Source organism: Hyperolius riggenbachi, chromosome 4 (genome assembly GCF_040937935.1).
Source record: "Hyperolius riggenbachi isolate aHypRig1 chromosome 4, aHypRig1.pri, whole genome shotgun sequence".
Taxonomy (NCBI): domain Eukaryota; kingdom Metazoa; phylum Chordata; class Amphibia; order Anura; family Hyperoliidae; genus Hyperolius; species Hyperolius riggenbachi.
The window spans coordinates 460,653,221-460,672,187 of NC_090649.1; the positions used below are offsets into that span (position 1 = coordinate 460,653,221).

General features: G+C 45.3%; 1 long non-coding RNA gene across 1 annotated transcript in view; it reads right to left on the reverse strand.

Annotated features, from left to right (window-relative positions):
* LOC137570974 (uncharacterized) overlaps window positions 1-18,967 on the reverse strand; it is a 58,917-nt gene that overhangs the window by 34,004 nt on the left and 5,946 nt on the right. The window contains exons 2-3 of the long non-coding RNA XR_011031263.1: window positions 18,148-18,289; window positions 4,090-4,128 (exon numbers count right to left, since the gene is read on the reverse strand). This is a non-coding gene — a long non-coding RNA (uncharacterized lncRNA). The remainder of the gene's footprint in view (window positions 1-4,089; window positions 4,129-18,147; window positions 18,290-18,967) is intronic.

Here is an 18,967-nt window from a genome sequence, read left to right on the forward strand (position 1 = left end):
CGCAGAGTTGCACCAACGATTTGGGCGCCGCCATAGGCCGTAATGAAAATGATGGCTGTAGCGCTACTCAGTGACTAATTTGGATGGCGGCGTTTGCCGGAGTTCAAATTCTTAAAAAAAAGAGGTAATTTGGCCGCTGGCAATAGAATTAACGACACCTGGGAGTTTGCCCGCCTTTCGGCTTTAACCTACGCCACATTTTGTCAGTGGCAATTTTGAATGTATGCCCTGCAGGAAGAAGGATTGGCCAAAGCCCAGCAGATTCAGCATCTCAAAGGGCTCAATTCACAAAGCATTAGCGCATTCGGTAATGCAGAAAACAGTCCTGTCGGAGTTTGACACTCCCCTCTCCTTTCCCAGACTCTACAAAACCAAAAAAAGTGGCCCCAGTGGAGAAGCAATAGGGGATGTAGAGGTTGTGACTGCACCGGGGCCCTTGGGCTAGAGGGGCCCACTAGGGGCACACCCTCAACCACAGTATTAGCTCCTCAATGACGATATGCTGGTAATGATTACCTCTATATGTGTTTTGAATAATGATAGTCATTAACAAACTGTTCCTCTCCTCTACTTACACCAGGGCCAGATTTACCATAAGGCACTGTAGGCACGTGCCTACAGGCGCCTGATGATGGAAAGGTGGCTCACTCCCCTCCCCAAGCACCTCCCTCCCTCCTTCCCTATGCAGAGTCCTGTTGAGAGTGTAAATGAGAAGTTACTCACCTGGCTCTCAGCATTCCACTGACAAGATCTCCCTTCAGTCAGGGGCACCTCTAGCTACTTAATACTGAGCTTCCTCTAGCTACCTAATACTTGGGGGCAACTCTAGCTTCTTAATATTGAGGGAACTTTTGGCCACCTAATACTAAGGGGCACCTGTAGCTACCTATGACTGGCAAGGGAAGTAAGGGAGAGGTGACATCTGGGACAGCCAGCACACTTGCACTGCGGTTCGGAGTGGGTTTGTAGTGCAGTGCAAGGTGCCAGGACATCTGTGCCTATAGGCTCTTGTGATGTATTGTTATGTGCAGAGTGCTTGGGGGGCCCAGTGTAAAACTTGCATTGGGTCCCAAAGCTCCTCAGCCACACCACCGAGTTGTCCCCTCTCTTGAAGCTGCCTTTTGTTTTCCCATAGATCATTGCTTACTAGAAAAAGTCAGGTAGATCAAACAAAACTTACAAATGGCTCCTCTTGCTTTGATCTTTCGATCACCTGGTCTTTTTTGCCACTATGAGGTTTCCATTCAAAGCACTGCAGCCCCCAGTATTGCCCAGTAGATGCATGCATTTAGAAGATCAATGAAGGAGCACAGCGACACTCAGTGGCCTGAGCCGGAATTGCACACTTAGATGTTTTACAGGGCATATTTCAGCAGTGATGCACTGGAATAAATCTCGGAGCGAACTCCAACCTGAATTATTGCAAATACCTTATATACGCGTGTATAAGCCTAATTTTTCAGCACAAAAAAACTGGTGCTGAAAAGTTACTCCCTCGGCTTATATGCGAGTTATTGGAGCAGAATGGATGGTGGAGCAGATTTTGTTACTGGTAGAGAAGCGTAAGGATTGTGCACTAGTGATCCTGCTCTTGCCAGTTAGCTTCCTGCTGTGTCCGTGGCCCCCATCCTCTGCAACATGGTGTGCAGAGTGCGCTGCACAAGACTACCCGTGTCCCCCGGCTTGTGGAGTGGAGCGTGCAAGCAACTTCTTTTCAGCGGTGCAATGATCAGGGATTCTTCCTGCGTGGCAATTGCTGTGTCTCACATCTATGACGCCATCTAGTGGTGTCTTGAGACACAGCTGTATCATCCTCGGGGCACATCTGGCTATGGGGAGGGGGGCTGATTTGTACTGGGAGCATATCTGGCTACTGTGGAGGTGGATATGCTGGGGAGGGGGCTTATACACGAGCCAAAAGTAGGTATCTCGGCTTATACGCAGGTCAGCTTATATGCGAGTATGTACGGTACTTTCTGATTTAAGAAAAACGTTTGTTTTCCAGAGTGTTAACCTCTTGAGGACCATGGCCTTAAATCCTCCTAAAGACCAGGCCATTTTTTACAAAATGTGCCACTGCAGTTTTAAGGCCGAGCTGCAGGGCTGCACAACTCAGCACACAAGTGATTCCCCCCTTTCCTTTTCTCTCCACCAACAGAGCTCTCTGTTGGTGGGGTCTGATCGCCCCCCTAGCGTTTATTTTTATTTTTTTTGCAAATATTTTACTTTTTTATTTATTAATAAATATGCCTATTTCTTTATTTTTTCCCCCCTTCCCTCCCTCCCTCTCCCCAGCCAGCCAATCACGGCGATCGGCTGTCATAGGCTTCAGCCTCTGAGACCCCGATCGCTCTCTAGTGCCCCAGGGGGACAGCCGTGTCTCCAGTACTGCAGATCGCAGCGCTGTACAATGTAATTAGACGGTGGTTTCGCCGTCTAACAGTCTCCCGAGCGGCTCCGCCCACCAACAGGAGATGCGCGTGCAGCCTGTGCACGATCTCCTGCACTGCGAATCCCAAGGACCTTACACGATCGGCGTTAGGCGGTCCTGCGGCTGCCGCCGTGGCCACGCCCATCAGCGTGACGCAGTCGGCAAGCAGTTAAAGCGTACTGGAGGTGAACCTCGGGTCAAAAGTCAAATACTTATCTAAGAAGAGGGAAGCCTTTGGATCCTGTAGAGGCTTCCCAAGCCATCTTCCTGTCCACTGTTGCCTAGTGTAGACCCCCCCCCCCCCCTAAGGAATCCATCAAGCTCTTGCCAGATTCCAAGCTTACAACCCTGTTCCTCTTCAAGCATGAGTGCGATCATACTGCAGTCAGCCGGACCCGCTCAGATGCAGCCACACTTCTGCATGAAGAGGAGCGTGGGCACAATATGCAGGAGGGCCCTAGGCAGAGGCAGTGGTACAGAGGATGGCATCGGAAGCCTCTGGAAGACCCAGAGGCTTCCCTCTCCTTAGGTAAGTATTTGATTTTTGATCCGAGGTTCATCTCCGGTTCTCTTTAAGTCCTACCTAAAAGCCCCTTTACTAAGACACACTGTTAAAGGGAACCTAAACTGAGACTCTCCTGCTGATCCTGTGTCTCTAATACTTTTAGCCACAGCCCCTCAACAAGCATGCAGATCAGGTGCTCTGACTAAAGTCAGACTTAATTAGCTGCATGCTGGTTTCGGGTGTGTGAGTCAGCCACTACTGCAGCCAAAGAGATCAGCAGGACTGCCAGGCAACTGGCAGTGTCGGACTGGGAGCTGGAAAAGCTGAGGAAATCCACCTGCTGGCCAAGCAGCAGTAATCTAGCAGGTGTAGCTGCTCACAGTGAAGACTTGCTGCAGGTTTCTATTGAGAGTGATAACACAGGGTTTCTGCTGCTTGGCCAGCAGGTGGATTTCCTCAGCTTTTCCAGCTCCCAGTCCGACACAGGCAACTGGTATTGTTTAAAAGTAAACATTCATATCCCTCTCAGCTAAGGTTCCCTTGAACCTCCCTGGTAGTATGATTCCTTCGTGATTTTATGGTCTAAAAGCGGTACAATTTTTTCATCTGCTTGTAGACTCTAAAAGAAAATTCATGCTGCCAGAGTCTCTGCAGCAGCCCCAGCTCTCACTCACCTCCCTGGGATCCAGCGCTGCAGTTCTCCCTCTGTCCTCCGGGTGGCGATGTAACCCTATAGTTAGATTGCCGGTTGTTGTCATGACGACAGTCATCAATCTCACCAGGGTGATCAGGTCTGCTCTACTAACGCCCACAAAGTAGCGTGAACCTGATTGAGCTCAGCTATTTCCGCCCGAGTTCGATTGGAAAGCCTCTATTGTCCCTGGGCTCGAGATGCTGAAGGTAAATATTGCAGGCGTTACGCGTTGGCTGTGGTATTTGGGGGAGCCAGCGCAGGAAACTAGGGCAGAGGAGGTCGGTGGAAGCCTCATTAGGACCCAGAGTCTTCCCCCTCCCGAAGTAAGTATTATGGGTGGGGGGGTATTTTTCTTACAGATCCTTTTTAAATAATACCAGAGAAAGAAAAACATGAAACTGGCTTTTTATCTAAACACTTGAAAAATATCTAGAGGCAACTTTGACTTCTTGTACTCACCCTCTCTGTATGATTTCATCCATTTTATGATACTGCCATCTAGTGGAGATAAACAGTACAGCTCTCTAAACCAGTACATTACCAGCACAACATATTAACACACAGAATAATTTGGAACATGAAACATGTAAGTGACTTATCTATGAAGTGGGGACATAATCCAGTTCAAAGTTACTTTTTTACCCCTTGTTGCTTTTCTCAACATTGGAAATTGCAGTACAGGCGATTCCCGAGAGTTTGCATTCCGAGAGTTTGTAAGTTTAAGAGAATCCGAGGTGGGTTTGAAGAATATTATCTGCTTACAGAGGCTGGATCTGCCTATACAGCGCAGCCTCTGTTGCTATCCCAAACCCCCCTAAGGTCCCCCTGCACTCTGCAATCCCTCATAAATCACAGCCACGCTGCTGACAAACAGCTTGTCAGAGCTGGCTGTGTTTATCTCTATAGTGTCAGTCTGCTGCTCTCCCCGCCTCCTGCAGAACTCCAGTCCCCGCCTGCATCCCTTCCCTCCCTGCTGATTGGAGGGAAGGGACGGAGGCAGGGACCGGAGCTATGCAGGGGGCGGGGGAGCAGCTGAGACTGACACTACAGATGTAAACACAGCCTCACAGCACGGCTGTGATTTATGAGGGATTGCAGAGTGCAGGGGGACCTTAGTGGGGTTTGGGATAGCAACAGAGGCTGGGCTGTATAGGCAGATCCAGCCTCTGTATGCAGATAACATTCTTTAAACACACCTCGGGCTCTCTTTAAAGAGACTCTGAAGTTTCCCGAACATTATTGCCCCTCTTGAAAAGCCGCAGAACCGCGGCTGAAAACCCCCTCAATCACCCCAAACTCATGGGGGTACATCGCGGGCTCCTTCCGCATAGAGGCAGCGCAGCTCTGCCTCTCAGCGCGTCAATCAGCCCAGATCGCTGCCTCTCCCCCGCCCCTCTCAGTCTTCCTTCACTGAGAGGGGCGGGTGAGAGGCGGAGATATGTGCTAATTGAAAGTTGTGGATTTTGCCTGCCGAGTAAGGGGTGAGTTTGGGGTGATCAGCCGCGGTTCTGCTGCGGTTTAAGAGGGACAATAATCTTATTAAGGTTTTTAAAATAAAAACCTAATTTTCGGGAGATTTCAGAGTCTCTAGGGTCCTGTGTTATACATAGTGAAACGTGGATACATGACTTATTAGCAGATATCTCTGGATTTGTACATATAGTATAAATTGTTTTTGGTAGTTTTTAAAGTAAACTAGAGATGAACGCTTTGGTACAAAATAAACTTATCCCCCGATAGATTTTTACAAAATAAATACTATACCTGGTATTTTCGCCGCTGTGGAGTGCAGTTGTTTGCGTTTTTTTTTTTTTTACTAAAACTCCACGCAAAACACAGTTCATCAGAAAAGCACATTATTTAGTGGGCTGTGTGCCAAATGAAATCACCATTTCTAAAAACCCCTTATGAATAACTATAGATTAAAAAAAAAAAAAAAGTTTTTCAATATACTCTTACATTAGCAGCTCCTCCCATCTCATAACAGCTCTCTGTGATGCTGCAAATATACAGAACAGGAAAGCAGAGGCAGAAGGGGCAGGCTTGGGCTTGAAAGGACATCAGAGAAGTCAGACTCCGCTATAATGATTCCTGAGCAAAGCCAGACTGAATGCTCAGTCTGGGATTTTATCAGGGCTGATAACAGGCAGGCTGAGCAGTGAAGGATGAAACAGGAGAGCAGGGTAGGTGTTTTCTCTAATGTTCCCACTGATATATATGTTAAAATACATGAGGGCGCTTCATCTCTGGTTAACTTTAACATGCTTTTAATTAGTTTTAATTTGTTTAAAACTACTTACAGCAAAAGCAGTAGAGTGCTGTACTCTACTGTACTTACAGTGCAAAGGTGTATACAATACTGTAATACATAACAAAATAAGTAAGGACAAAAACAGTATTGTATATTTTGTACATGGAGACAACAGGCTTGATTCACAAAAGGGTGCTAACTTAGTTAGCATGCCTAAAAGCCCCATAGCACGCGCAAAGTTTGGTGCTGCACGCGAAACTATAACGTTGCACCAGGTGCCCCTAAAACGTCGCAACGGGTGCGCCCAAAACATTGCGCGGTGCGATGATTCGGGCGCACCCGATGCGACGGTTTAGGGGCACCCAGTGCGCCGTTATACGCGCGCACTGCGCAGCGCTAAACTTTGCGTGCGATCAATAAAAGCTTTGGGGGCGTGCTAACTGCTTAGCACCCTAGTTAGCACGCCCAAACCTTTTAGGTGTGCTAACTGAGTTAGCACCCTTCTGTGAATCGAGCCCAACATTGTTTGCATATATAAAAAATTGTAACTCTAATCATGCTACTGCATAATAAGCGCACCCTAGTATCTACAGCTTAAGTGCTTTGCGTCCGCCAGGAGAAAAGCGCGATATAAATGTTATTTGTCTTGTATATATCCTAGCAATAAAAGCTCCAACATCCTGTTGCACTGAAGTTGCCAAAGTACAATGATAAATACTAAAAATGGCAATAAAAAAAGGTGTGATAAAATGTCCACTTCCTCTCCACTCTTTGTCATTTTGCTCAACGCTACTTTGGTTACTTTATTCAGAGAAAATATTGATTTTAATTTATACCTTGTTGACACTTCTGTAAATATAAAGGGGAAAAAAATGGAACAGTTATTTCTACAAAGATGGGGAATAACCTGTTCACAGCTTTATAAATAGATCCCATTTATTGATTTATGTATTGCTTAAAGAAAACCTGAACTGAAAATTAAAAGTCAAAATAAGCATACACAAGTCATACTTACCTTCCATGTAGTCTACTCCTCAAACTCTTTCTCCTGTCCCACGTCCTGTTTGTTCACTGTGATCAAGGGAATTTTCTGTCCTCCATTTTGAAAATGGCCATTACCCATAACAGCTTTCTGGTCAGCATACAGTTAAACTGTAACATCGCCCACTTGAGCCATAGGGAAACATGGACATTTCCTGGTACATCAGTTTTCCTCACAGCTATAACTGACAGCAATTGATATTTTACTGACAGCAACTGATATATTTCAGATCTGACAAAGGGCTCGATTCACAAAGCGGTGCTAACCCAGTTAGAGACTTTAGGCGTGATAACCATTGCACCACACTGGTGAAAAGCCAGTTTAGGCGTGATAAGTTTAGGCGTGATAAGTTTAGGCATGATAAGTTTAGGCATGCTAAGTTTAGATAAGTTTAGATCGCACGCAAAGTCCCGCACGCAAAGCAGTGCCATTAAACTCTATGCGAAGTGCACCAGACTTTGCTAGCGCAAAACTTTTGATCAGCTGTGCACTGCGGTGCTAACCCAGTTGGTGCTTAAACTTATCACGCCTAAACTTATCACACCTAAACTTAACATGCCAAAACTTATCACACCTAAACTTATCACACCTAAACTTATCATGCCTAAACTGAGTTTAGGCATGATAAAGGGCTTTTCACCAGCGTGCTAACTGTTAGCACCACTTTGTGAATCAGGCCCAAAATGTTGTCAGAACTGGAAGGGATTATTGTCAGAAGAAAATGGTGAGCTTCTGAGAGGAACTGATGGCAAGGTAACTATGCAATGTTCATTTAAGGTTACCTCATGTGTTTATTTTAAATATTTTTACTCAGTACAGGTTCTCTTTAAAGTGAACCAGAGACGAAGTACCCTCATGTATTTTACCATATATATCAGTGGGAACATTAGAGAACACACCTACCCTGCTCTTTGTTTCATCCTTCACTGCTCAGCCTGCTTCTAATCAGCCGTGATAAAATCTCAGACTGAGCATTCAGTCTGGCTTTGCTCAGGACTCATAGCTGGGTTTGTCTTTTCTAATGTCCAAGCCTGCCCCCTTCTGCCTCTGCTTTCCTGTTCTGTATACTTGCAGCATCACAGAGAGCTGTTATGAGATGGGAGGAGCTGCTGGTGTCGAGGAAGGAGCTATGGGTATATTGAAAAATATTTTTTTTTTATCTATATTTGTTAGTCAGAAGAGGTTTTTAGAAATGGTGATTTCATTTTGCACACAGCCCACTAAATAATATGCTTTTCTGATTAACTGTGTTTTGCATGGAGTTTTAGTAAAAAAAAAACACCAGAGCGGCAAAAATACCAGGTATAGTATTTTTTTTGTAAAATCTATTGGGGATATGTTTATTTTGTGCCAAAGCGTTTATCTCTGGTTTCCTTTATCTAAAAGTAAGTATTTATTGTTATTTAAAAACAATAAACTAATTTTCTTATGGTTATATTTTTGTTTTGTTTTTGACTCCTTGTGGAAATGGGAAAGGGTACTTCAGAACCCCTGTACCCAGTGGCTGGATGGTGTAATGGTTACGGGCTCTGCCTCTGACACAGGAGACCTGGGTTCGAATCTCGGCTCTGTCTGTTCAGTAAGCCAGCACCTATTCAGTAGGAGACCTTAGGCAAGTCTCCCTAACAATGCTACTGCCTATAGAGCACGTCCTAGTGGCTGCAGCTCTGGCGCTTTGAGTCCGCGAGGAGAAAAGCGCGATCTAAATGTTATTTGTCTTGTCTTTGTCTGTACCCATTTCACCTTGGAGGGGTCCCCTTGTTAAATCTTATGTGAGCAATCAATAATTACCTTCCAATTACTTTTAATGCCACAAATCAAAACGGATGACAGCATTAGATGAAGATCTTGTATTGTTAATGGCCACTTTAAGAGCATACATATTTATCACTTATCATAACAAAAAGGCTGTTCTTGTGGCTGTTGATAAATATTTTCTCATATGCTAAAAAAGTATGTTATGCTAGGTACACACGATGCAATTTTCGGACAGATTTACTGTCAGATTGATTATTTCCAACATGTCCGATCTGATTTCCGATCGATTTCCTATAGCAGTGAACAGAAAATCGATCAGAAATCAGATCGGACATGTTGTAAATTATCGATCTTACAGTTAAATCTGTCAGAAAATTGCATTGTGTGTACGCAGCATAAGCCTCAGTTAGGCGCTCCTGATGTCCTGCTTTACTATATTTTACTTGGATAAAACAATTAAAGGAAATGGCGGGTGAAGATAACCTGATGAGATAAACAATTGTATCTATCCTCTTCCTAAAAATTACCCCCTTTTTTAGATGTCCTGTAGTTTTATATTTAAATCTACTTTTTCAGTTTTTACTGTTTCATTGTCTCTGCTCAATGACACATGCATTGCAATATGCCAGAGCTCAAATCAATGAACTATTGACCCTTTTCATCTCTTTCCTGCTCTCAAAAGCCATTTTCTGCCAGAAAAGTGTTTTATGGCTGTAATTCCTTATACAGTGGAGGAAATAATTATTTGACCCCTCACTGATTTTGTAAGTTTGTCCAATGACAAAGAAATGAAAAGTCTCAGAACAGTATAATTTCAATGGTAGGTTTATTTTAACAGTGGCAGATAGCACATCAAAAGGAAAATCGAAAAAATAACCTTAAATAAAAGTTAGCAACTGATTTGCATTTCATTGAGTGAAATAAGTTTTTGAGACCCCTACCAACCATTAAGAGTTCTGGCTCCCACAGAGTGGTTAGACACTTCTACTCAATTAATCACCCTCATTAAGGACACCTGTCTTAACTAGGCACCTGTATAAAAGACACCTGTCCACAGAATCAATCAATCAAGCAGACTCTAAACTCTCCAACATGGGAAAGACCAAAGAGCTGTCCAAGGATGTCAGAGACAAAATTGTAGACCTGCACAAGGCTGGAATGGGGTACAAAACCATTAGCAAGAAGCTGGGAGAGAAGGTGACAACTGTTGGTGCGATTGTTCGAAAATGGAAGGAGCACAAAATGACCATCAATCGACCTCGCTCTGGGGCTCCACGCAAGATCTCACCTCGTGGGGTGTCAATGGTTCTGAGAAAGGTGAAAAAGCATCCTAGAACTACACGGGAGGAGTTAGTGAATGACCTCAAATTAGCAGGGACCACAGTCACCAAGAAAACCATTGGAAACACATTACACCGCAATGGATTAAAATCCTGCAGGGCTCGCAAGGTCCCCCTGCTCAAGAAGGCACATGTGCAGGCCCGTCTGAAGTTTGCCAATGAACACCTGAATGATTCTGTGAGTGACTGGGAGAAGGTGCTGTGGTCTGATGAGACCAAAATAGAGCTCTTTGGCATTAACTCAACTCGCTGTGTTTGGAGGAAGAAAAATGCTGCCTATGACCCCCAAAACACCTTCCTCACCGTCAAGCATGGGGGTGGAAACATTTTGCTTTGGGGGTGTTTTTCTGCTAAGGGCACAGGACAACTTATCGCATTAACGGGAAAATGGACGGAGCCATGTATCGTGAAATCCTGAACGACAACCTCCTTCCCTCTGCCAGGAAACTGAAAATGGGTCGTGGATGGGTGTTCCAGCACGACAATGACCCAAAACATACAGCAAAGGCAACAAAGGAGTGGCTCAAGAAGAAGCACATTAAGGTCATGGAGTGGCCTAGTCAGTCTCCGGACCTTAATCCAATAGAAAACCTATGGAGGGAGCTCAAGCTCAGAGTTGCACAGAGACAGCCTCGAAACCTTAGGGATTTAGAGATGATCTGCAAAGAGGAGTGGACCAACATTCCTCCTAAAATGTGTGCAAACTTGGTCATCAATTACAAGAAACGTTTGACCTCTGTGCTTGCAAACAAGGGTTTTTCCACTAAGTATTAAGTCTTTTATTGTTAGAGGGTTCAAAAACTTATTTCACTCAATGAAATGCAAATCAGTTGCTATCTTTTACTTAAGGTTATTTTTTCGATTTTCCTTTTGATGTGCTATCTGCCACTGTTAAAATAAACCTACCATTGAAATGATACTGTTCTGAGACTTTTCATTTCTTTGTCATTGGACAAACTTACAAAATCAGTGAGGGGTCAAATCATTATTTCCTCCACTGTACGGGGAGTTTTACACTCTCGTCCGACCCAGTCCAAACCCAGGACAACTATTACTTGCATACCTGATGTTTATCTCTTTCAGGCAGAGAAAGAAGTAAAGGAACACAGCATAATTGTGTGCTGGGCACTATATATACACGTCTATCTCATCATGTCACATGTCTTCTCGTGTAAAGCAATTGATAAACAATTGATGCAATTAATAAAGTGCTTGTTCCAGTCTAAAGCCCCATCTACACCATACAATTTTTTGTTCGATTTGATTCATTGATTCGATTCAATCCAACATGTACAATCGAGATTCGATTCGATTCAATTTGCCACAATGGCAAATTGAATCGAATCAAATTCCGATCAGACATGTCAGATTGAATCGAATCAATGAATCGAATTGAATCGGACAAAAAATTGTATGGTGTAGATGGGGCTTAAAGGGCAACCGAGGTGACATAGACATGTGTATGTACAGTGCCAAGCACACAAATAACTATGCTGTGTTCCTTTTTTTCTTTCTCTGCCTGAAAGAGTTAAACATCAGGTATGCAAGTGACAGTTTCTGTCCGGGTCGGCCTGGGACTATAACAGAGCCCTCACTGATAAGTAATTACAGCCATAAAACACTTTCCTGTCAGTGAATGGCTTCTGAGAGCAGGAAAGAGATAAAAAGAGTCAATAATTCATAGATTTGAGCTCTGACATGCTTCAATGATGGTGTCATTGAGCAGAGACAATGAAACAGTAAAAACGTAAAAACTAAATTTAAATATTGTAACGATTGTGGAACTTTCTCCGTGATCAGCGCACAACGCGTGCGCTGACACGGCGGAAATCCTCCACAAGCGTGTAATTGCAGGCACCCAGCAAAAGGTGCTACGCACCTGTAGAGGGAAATTCCTGTCGGCAGATGGCGCTGGGGAGTGCAGAGGAACCAATCCTCTGTACCTCCACAATTGCCAGACAGGAATTGTACGAAGCGCAGAACGTAATCGCAAGAGAGGCGATTGCGAATGAGAACGAGCAAAGGGACAGGTTGTATGTGTGTGCGCCAATCCAGTCGCCACCCCGCGACCGCGCACACACAACAGCAGATATGAAATAGGAACGCGATCGCGAGAGGTGCGATCGCCGGACGTGACACAAGGCAGATCAGAATAGAATACGAGGGTAGCAAAGGCACAGCAAATAATACAATGAGAAGATGCGGAAAATAACAAACGCTAGCTAACCGCGAACACCGCACTCATTCGCAACAGTGCACGCGGTTATGCGTGGTCTCCACGTGATAAGCACAATAGAGACAAGCACGCCTAACTAACCATCGACAGACAAACATGAAACAGAGGACGCGAACGCTTGCTTAACGGTTACCTCACCGAGCCTCCAGCAAGCGGTCGTAGCAGACAAGACAGACACACGAAAACAGGGACAAGCGAGAGATAGGATCCACAGCACCAGCGAGAAGCGAGTGAAATCCAGGTACAGAGTAGCAGAACAGAAGGATCCACAGCACTAGCGAAAAGTGGCTAGCGCGATCCCAGGAGACAGAACAGAACGATCCACAGCGCTAGCGAAAAGTGGCTAGCACGATCCAGAGAGGCAGAACAGAAGAGATAGCTGGTAGCAACCGCTGCACCAGCTATGCTCCAAGAACAGAGATCAGAACGACTTCCCATCGACCACCGCTGGGACAGGACAATCGCAACAGACAAACAAAACAGATAAACAATCCTAACTGCACTAGGGAAATCTGTCTAGCACAGTTTCCAGGAATTACTCTAAGCTGATCTTCAAACAGAGAGTAAGGCTGACACCCCACCAGGAGTGTTACATAGGACGAAATCCTTATGACCAGTGAAGCATTGTGGGAAAGACTCTTATAGTACACGCCTCCAATGAATGCGGCCAGGCAATTTGCATGACAACGTATGCAAATTCCTCTGCAAGCACAAGCTGCAAAACTGACAGAAGCGCTTCTTTCCAGAGTCCTGCAGCATGCAAACCTACACAATGGTCAAAAGGCTGCCTGCCTGCACAGGCAGCTGAGCAAATCATCACAGTACCCCCCCCCCTCCAGGGTCGAATTCCAGACGACCCTCAAAACTGCTATTAGCAACAGACTCAAACTGAAGACTCATGAAGGTCGGGGCAGCCCGACAAGGTCCAATTCCAGAGTCAGTCCACCCGAAACCGACCTCATCGGAAACAGAAGCCACCGAAACATGCCCATCAGTACTACCAGTCTCAGTATAACACCCATCAGGACTGTGAACGCCAGAGAAGAAGCCATCGACACCCTCCAGACAATACCCACCACCTTCCAAGGAACGTCCGAAAATACCAAACCTGCCACAATACCTGTTCGAAGTGTCCCTTACAACACAAAAGCCACCGTTGATCTTATCCAGGGTACCAAGCAAAATTTCTCCCGGAATCTCCCAGAACCTTTTGAAGCTCCACAGAGATCCCAAGAGGGCAGAACAATCACCAGGCTCACATGGAGAATTACCAAGAACCCCCATGGAACCAATGACAATTCCGGATTCAGAATTACGAGGACACCCATCAAGATCAAGACTTTCAGGGACCACTTCTGGGCATGCAAGCAGGCAGGCTAAATCAGAACATGTCTCCACCGAGGAAGCATCTGAGTATGCTGGTAACCGAGGCACACTTGGGCTTTCTGGGTCACAGAGCACACTGGGGTACACCAGCACAGGAGAAACCTCAGGACATGTCGGGGAACTGCCAACCTCAGAGTCCGGCACGACAAGACCAAAACCAGTACTGGACAGAGAATCATCATGAGTGGAGGTCACAGGCACTGGACTTTCAAAAGAAGACTCGGATACAAATTCGGAAATTTCTGTGACTGCAATATCATCATTGACTACACATGACTGAAGCTCCACCAGAGCTGAAAAGGTAGCCAGCAAGGCAGCAATGCCTACGGAGGAGGGCAACACCTCAGAAGGACTTGGGGGGCAGGAGACATCTTCTACAAGTTCTGCACCCTTTGGGAGGAACTTGGAGACCTCCAGAACATCAAACAAGACCTCAGGAACATCATTTTTCAAGTTTTCTAAGAAGGATTCTGTACTATCCATGTTACAGGGCAAAACTGGAACTTTATTTTGTGAACAGGACAGATGTCCCAGGGAAGGTTCCACCATAAACTGAGACTGAATTTCATCATCATGAGTGGAACGTACAGGTATATTAACTGGACCACACACTGACTCCCTAACTTTAATCTCGCTGCACCCAGAATTCTGTGTAGCAGTCAAACTAGCTTGCAACTCCAAAACTGCAGAAAAACAGGTAAAAATAGCAGCAATACCTAGACGAGCCTCTAGGGGCAGAGCAGGAGATATTGTACAAGGTAATATTGACTCATCCAGAGTACAGGGTGGAGAGTCAGAACTTTCTTCAAAGCAAGAAAGGGACTCCCAAATGTCAGTGTGATTGGACATCATTTTGTTATTCATGGTACAGGGCAGGCTCAGAGAAAGCGTCTCTGAATAAGGCAAAGAAGATTCAGCATCAGATTCGCAAAACCGAAGCGCTGTCTCACTCTTAGATTCGGCTAACAATGTCGAATCCGCGGAACCAGAACGCAAAACCTGCGAATCAAAATTCACTTTAGGTTGTGAAACTGACGCTTCCATAGCGCAAACCTCCGCGATCTGCGGAGCAGACTGCAAGGCATCTAGGACCGAAACACTGGAGCAACTGTCACCAGGCAACGGGCCCTTACAGGTGTGAACAGGGTGAGACAGAGACTCATCTGTAGAAGAAATAGCGACATCAACAGGATAAACTTTATTAGGCATATTAATTTTACTTTTGACGCTGCATAGTCGAGGAATTTTCCCCATAGCAGGGTCACAGACGGAAGATCTCAAAGATCTGTTTCTAAATGAAAAAGGATCCCACACATCCTTGAGGAAATCGGCAGACTTATGCTGATCACAATCTGCAGGAACATCCGAGAAACAGGCATCAGATCGCACAGATTCAAACTGCACACTGTCAGGAGAGAATCCTTCAGGATTCGCACAGGACTCAACCACAGCGGCATACTCATTCATTTCAGATTGCACAAAGTCAAGACTCTCATGCTTTACCCCAGAAAGGCAGGAACAATCATCCGACAACGATGTCTCTTTATTGGAATCAATTGGTTGGTGTGTGTGCAACTCATCCAAAATCGTTTGCCATACATAGATCACCAGATCCACATCATCCTTGTCACATTCATTGGAATCAATCAGAAGGTACATAGAATCGAGACAAGCATTCAAGACATCTTCGCTTTTTGCGATGTAAAAATCGCAAAAGGCTTTCCAATCAAAATCGAATTCCTCCAGCAAGGCCCCAACATCCCAGGAAGTAAATGGGGGTTCAAACAAGCCAGTATCTAGATAATCTCCATATGGGTGGAGTTCAGGAACAAGAACAGATTTTTTTAACTGCTTTAATATAGTGTGCGATCCTACCTACAGCAGGATCCACATAAGCTTTGGATTGGGGCAAAAAACCTGGAGATTGAGCAACATCATCATACACATCATTAGGGAGTGTTTTATTCAGATGCTTGCGCTTTTTAGTTTTTCCCTTTTTTGCAACTTTGCATGTCTGCTGTTTAAAACCTGAAGTGGCAACAGACACATTGAACTGATTGTCATACTGAAAGGTTTTGCATGGAAGGGAAAGATCAGCTGACCTATCAGCAGCTACACACTCAATCAGAGCAGGTGGCAAGCCAGGCAGTTTAAACCAGTGAGAGAATATCACTGCAAGAAACTGATACAGATTATCATTCCAGGAATTGATTTTTAACAGATTATATGCCCAGGTGAACAAATCGTCTTTTAAGAGCACATAGGCAAAAAGAAGAGCCGACGTGGACGGATCAGAAATCTGAAAGGTGGGATTCAGACAAAACCTCACACATTCAGAAAGAAATTCCGCCTTGGTCTCTGAATTTAGCCTTTTAATGCTCTTAAAGACACAGGACCCAAACTCGACAAAATCGTACAAATCAGAAATTCCGTCTACACTGGGGTTTTGGGTTAGGCTGGTCATACTGTAACGATTGTGAAACTTTCTCCGTGATCAGCGCACAACGTGTGCGCTGACACGGCGGAAATCCTCCACAAGTGTGTAATTGCAGGCACCCAGCAAAAGGTGCTACGCACCTGTAGAGGGAAATTCCTGTCGGCAGATGGCGCTGGGGAGTGCAGAGGAACCAATCCTCTGTACCTCCACAAATGCCAGACAGGAATTGTACGAAGCGCAGAACGTAATCGCAAGAGAGGCGATTGCGAATGAGAACGAGCAAAGGGACAGGTTGTATGTGTGTGCGCCAATCCAGTCGCCACCCCGCGACCGCGCACACACAACAGCAGATATGAAATAGGAACGCGATCGCGAGAGGTGCGATCGCCAGACGTGACACAAGGCAGATCAGATAGAATACGAGGGTAGCAAAGGCACAGCAAATAATACAATGAGAAGATGCGGAAAATAACAAACGCTAGCTAACCGTGAACATCGCACTCATTCGCAACAGTGCACGCGGTTATGCGCGGTCTCCACGTGATAAGCACAATAGAGACAAGCACGCCTAACTAACCATCGACAGACAAACATGAAACAGAGGACGCGAACGCTTGCTTAACGGTTACCTCACCGAGCCTCCAGCAAGCGGTCGTAGCAGACAAGACAGACACACGAAAACAGGGACAAGCAAGAGATAGGATCCACAGCACCAGCGAGAAGCGAGTGAGATCCAGGTACAGAGTAGCAGAACAGAAGGATCCACAGCACTAGCGAAAAGTGGCTAGAGCGATCCAGAGAGGCAGAACAGAAGAGATAGCTGGTAGCAACCGCTGCACCAGCTATGCTCCAAGAACAGAGATCAGAACGACTTCCCATCGACCACCGCTGGGACAGGACAATCGCAACAGACAAACAAAACAGATAAACAATCCTAACTGCACTAGGGAAATCTGTCTAGCACAGTTTCCAGGAATTACTCTAAGCTGATCTTCAAACAGAGAGTAAGGCTGACACCCCACCAGGAGTGTTACATAGGACGAAATCCTTATGACCAGTGAAGCATTGTGGGAAAGACATAGTACTTATAGTATACGCCTCCAATGAATGCGGCCAGGCAATTTGCATGACAACGTATGCAAATTCCTCTGCAAGCACAAGCTGCAAAACTGACAGAAGCTCTTCTTTCCAGAGTCCTGCAGCATGCAAACCTACACAATGGTCAAAAGGCTGCCTGCCTGCACAGGCAGCTGAGCAAATCATCACAAATATAAAATAAAACCGTGGGATAGCTAAAAAAAAACAAAACTATTTTTAGGAGAAGGAGGATAGATACAATTCTTTTTCTCATTAGTTTATTTTCACCTCGGATGTCCTTTAAGAAAAATGTAAGATGGAAACCCAGGGCCCAATATGGATCATAAACCTGGGAAACTTACAATATTTATATTTGACAGGATTTCAGAGAGCCTGGTGGTGTCCAGTCTAAGACGTTAGCTATATTTTCAAACGTAGATAGAAAAAGGAGAACTCCAGAATGAGGAGAAGGAAAGAAAGGAGAGAAGAAAGAATGAAAGAGAAGAACAGATAAAGAAAGAAGGAGATAAAGAAACATGGGGAAAGAGACTCATGGCGGCCCCGGGCACAACTCCTGCCGATTTCGTCAACCCCATGGGGGATCAAATACTCCTTCCACTGTTTTGTATAAGAAAAACCTATACAGAGGTGAGGGCTGCAAATCTAGGGGATTCCCGAAATTTGAACCAGCCAAACCATGTCTTCCAGAACTGCTCCTGCCTCCCTTGCAAAGTGGTGGACAGGTCTTCCATTTTTTGAATCCAATCAATTTCCCGAAACCACTCCTGAATAGTTCACCGCTGAGCTATTAAAGCTTTAGCAGCATTAACCAAATGTCTAGGAAGGGTCTTTTTTTTTATACCTTTTGACCGACTATTGGTTATAGATTGTAGACTGTAGAAGAAAGAAGGCAGGAGAGTTTGGAGGAAGGAAATCTGTTAAGGTGTGCATCAGGTCCCTTACATCTGCCCAAAAATTGTGTGAGCTTACTGCAGGTCCAAAATATGTGTAGTAGAGTGCCCGTCTCCCTCCGCATCTCCAGCACAAAGGATACGTTGATGGGAACATTTCATGAAGCCTAGAGGGCGTCAGGTACCATCTAGTGAATATCTTGTAGCCCGTCTCCTGGCTCCTAAAAGATATAGAGGATTTATGTGAAAAGATTAGAATTTTGCACCACTGCTTATCAGAGAATGTCATGCTAAGGTCCCTTTCCCATTTGTCTCTATGTATCTGGCACAGCTCTTCAGTCTCATACAGGAGAGAATATACCATTGAGAGCGTACCCCTTATGGAATCCGCCCCCGGGCAAACCTGTTCAAGTGGGGTAAATGGTCTATCGAAGGACACCTTGGAGCCCCGAGACAGTACAAAATACTTAAGCTGGAGCAAACTCCTCTCATCTAGTGCTGCAGAGTCAATTGAAGATCCCCAAGTAATAACCAATTCCCCCCCCCCCCCCCCATATCAAATGAGAGACTCGAAGAGGAGGCCCCCGTCGCCAATGAGGGTAGCTATTGATATTACATCCTGGGTTATCTAAAACTGGCATCAATGGCGATGGCCATGGAGAAATAAAGTTGACCTCCCCTATATTTTGCTAAAGTCCTGAGGGTTTGTAACACCATCTGCGCAGCTGGAGCGGATGTTAGGGCTGGTTCACACGGACGTTTGGTGGCGTTTAAGTGAATGAGTGTTTAGCATTGCGCGGTTACCGGCAATTGCGCAAACGCGGCGTTCCGATCCCGATTTACCATGTCGTTTCAGCTGGACCTAGAAGCCGCATGCGGCATCCAGGGTTGCTTAGCCG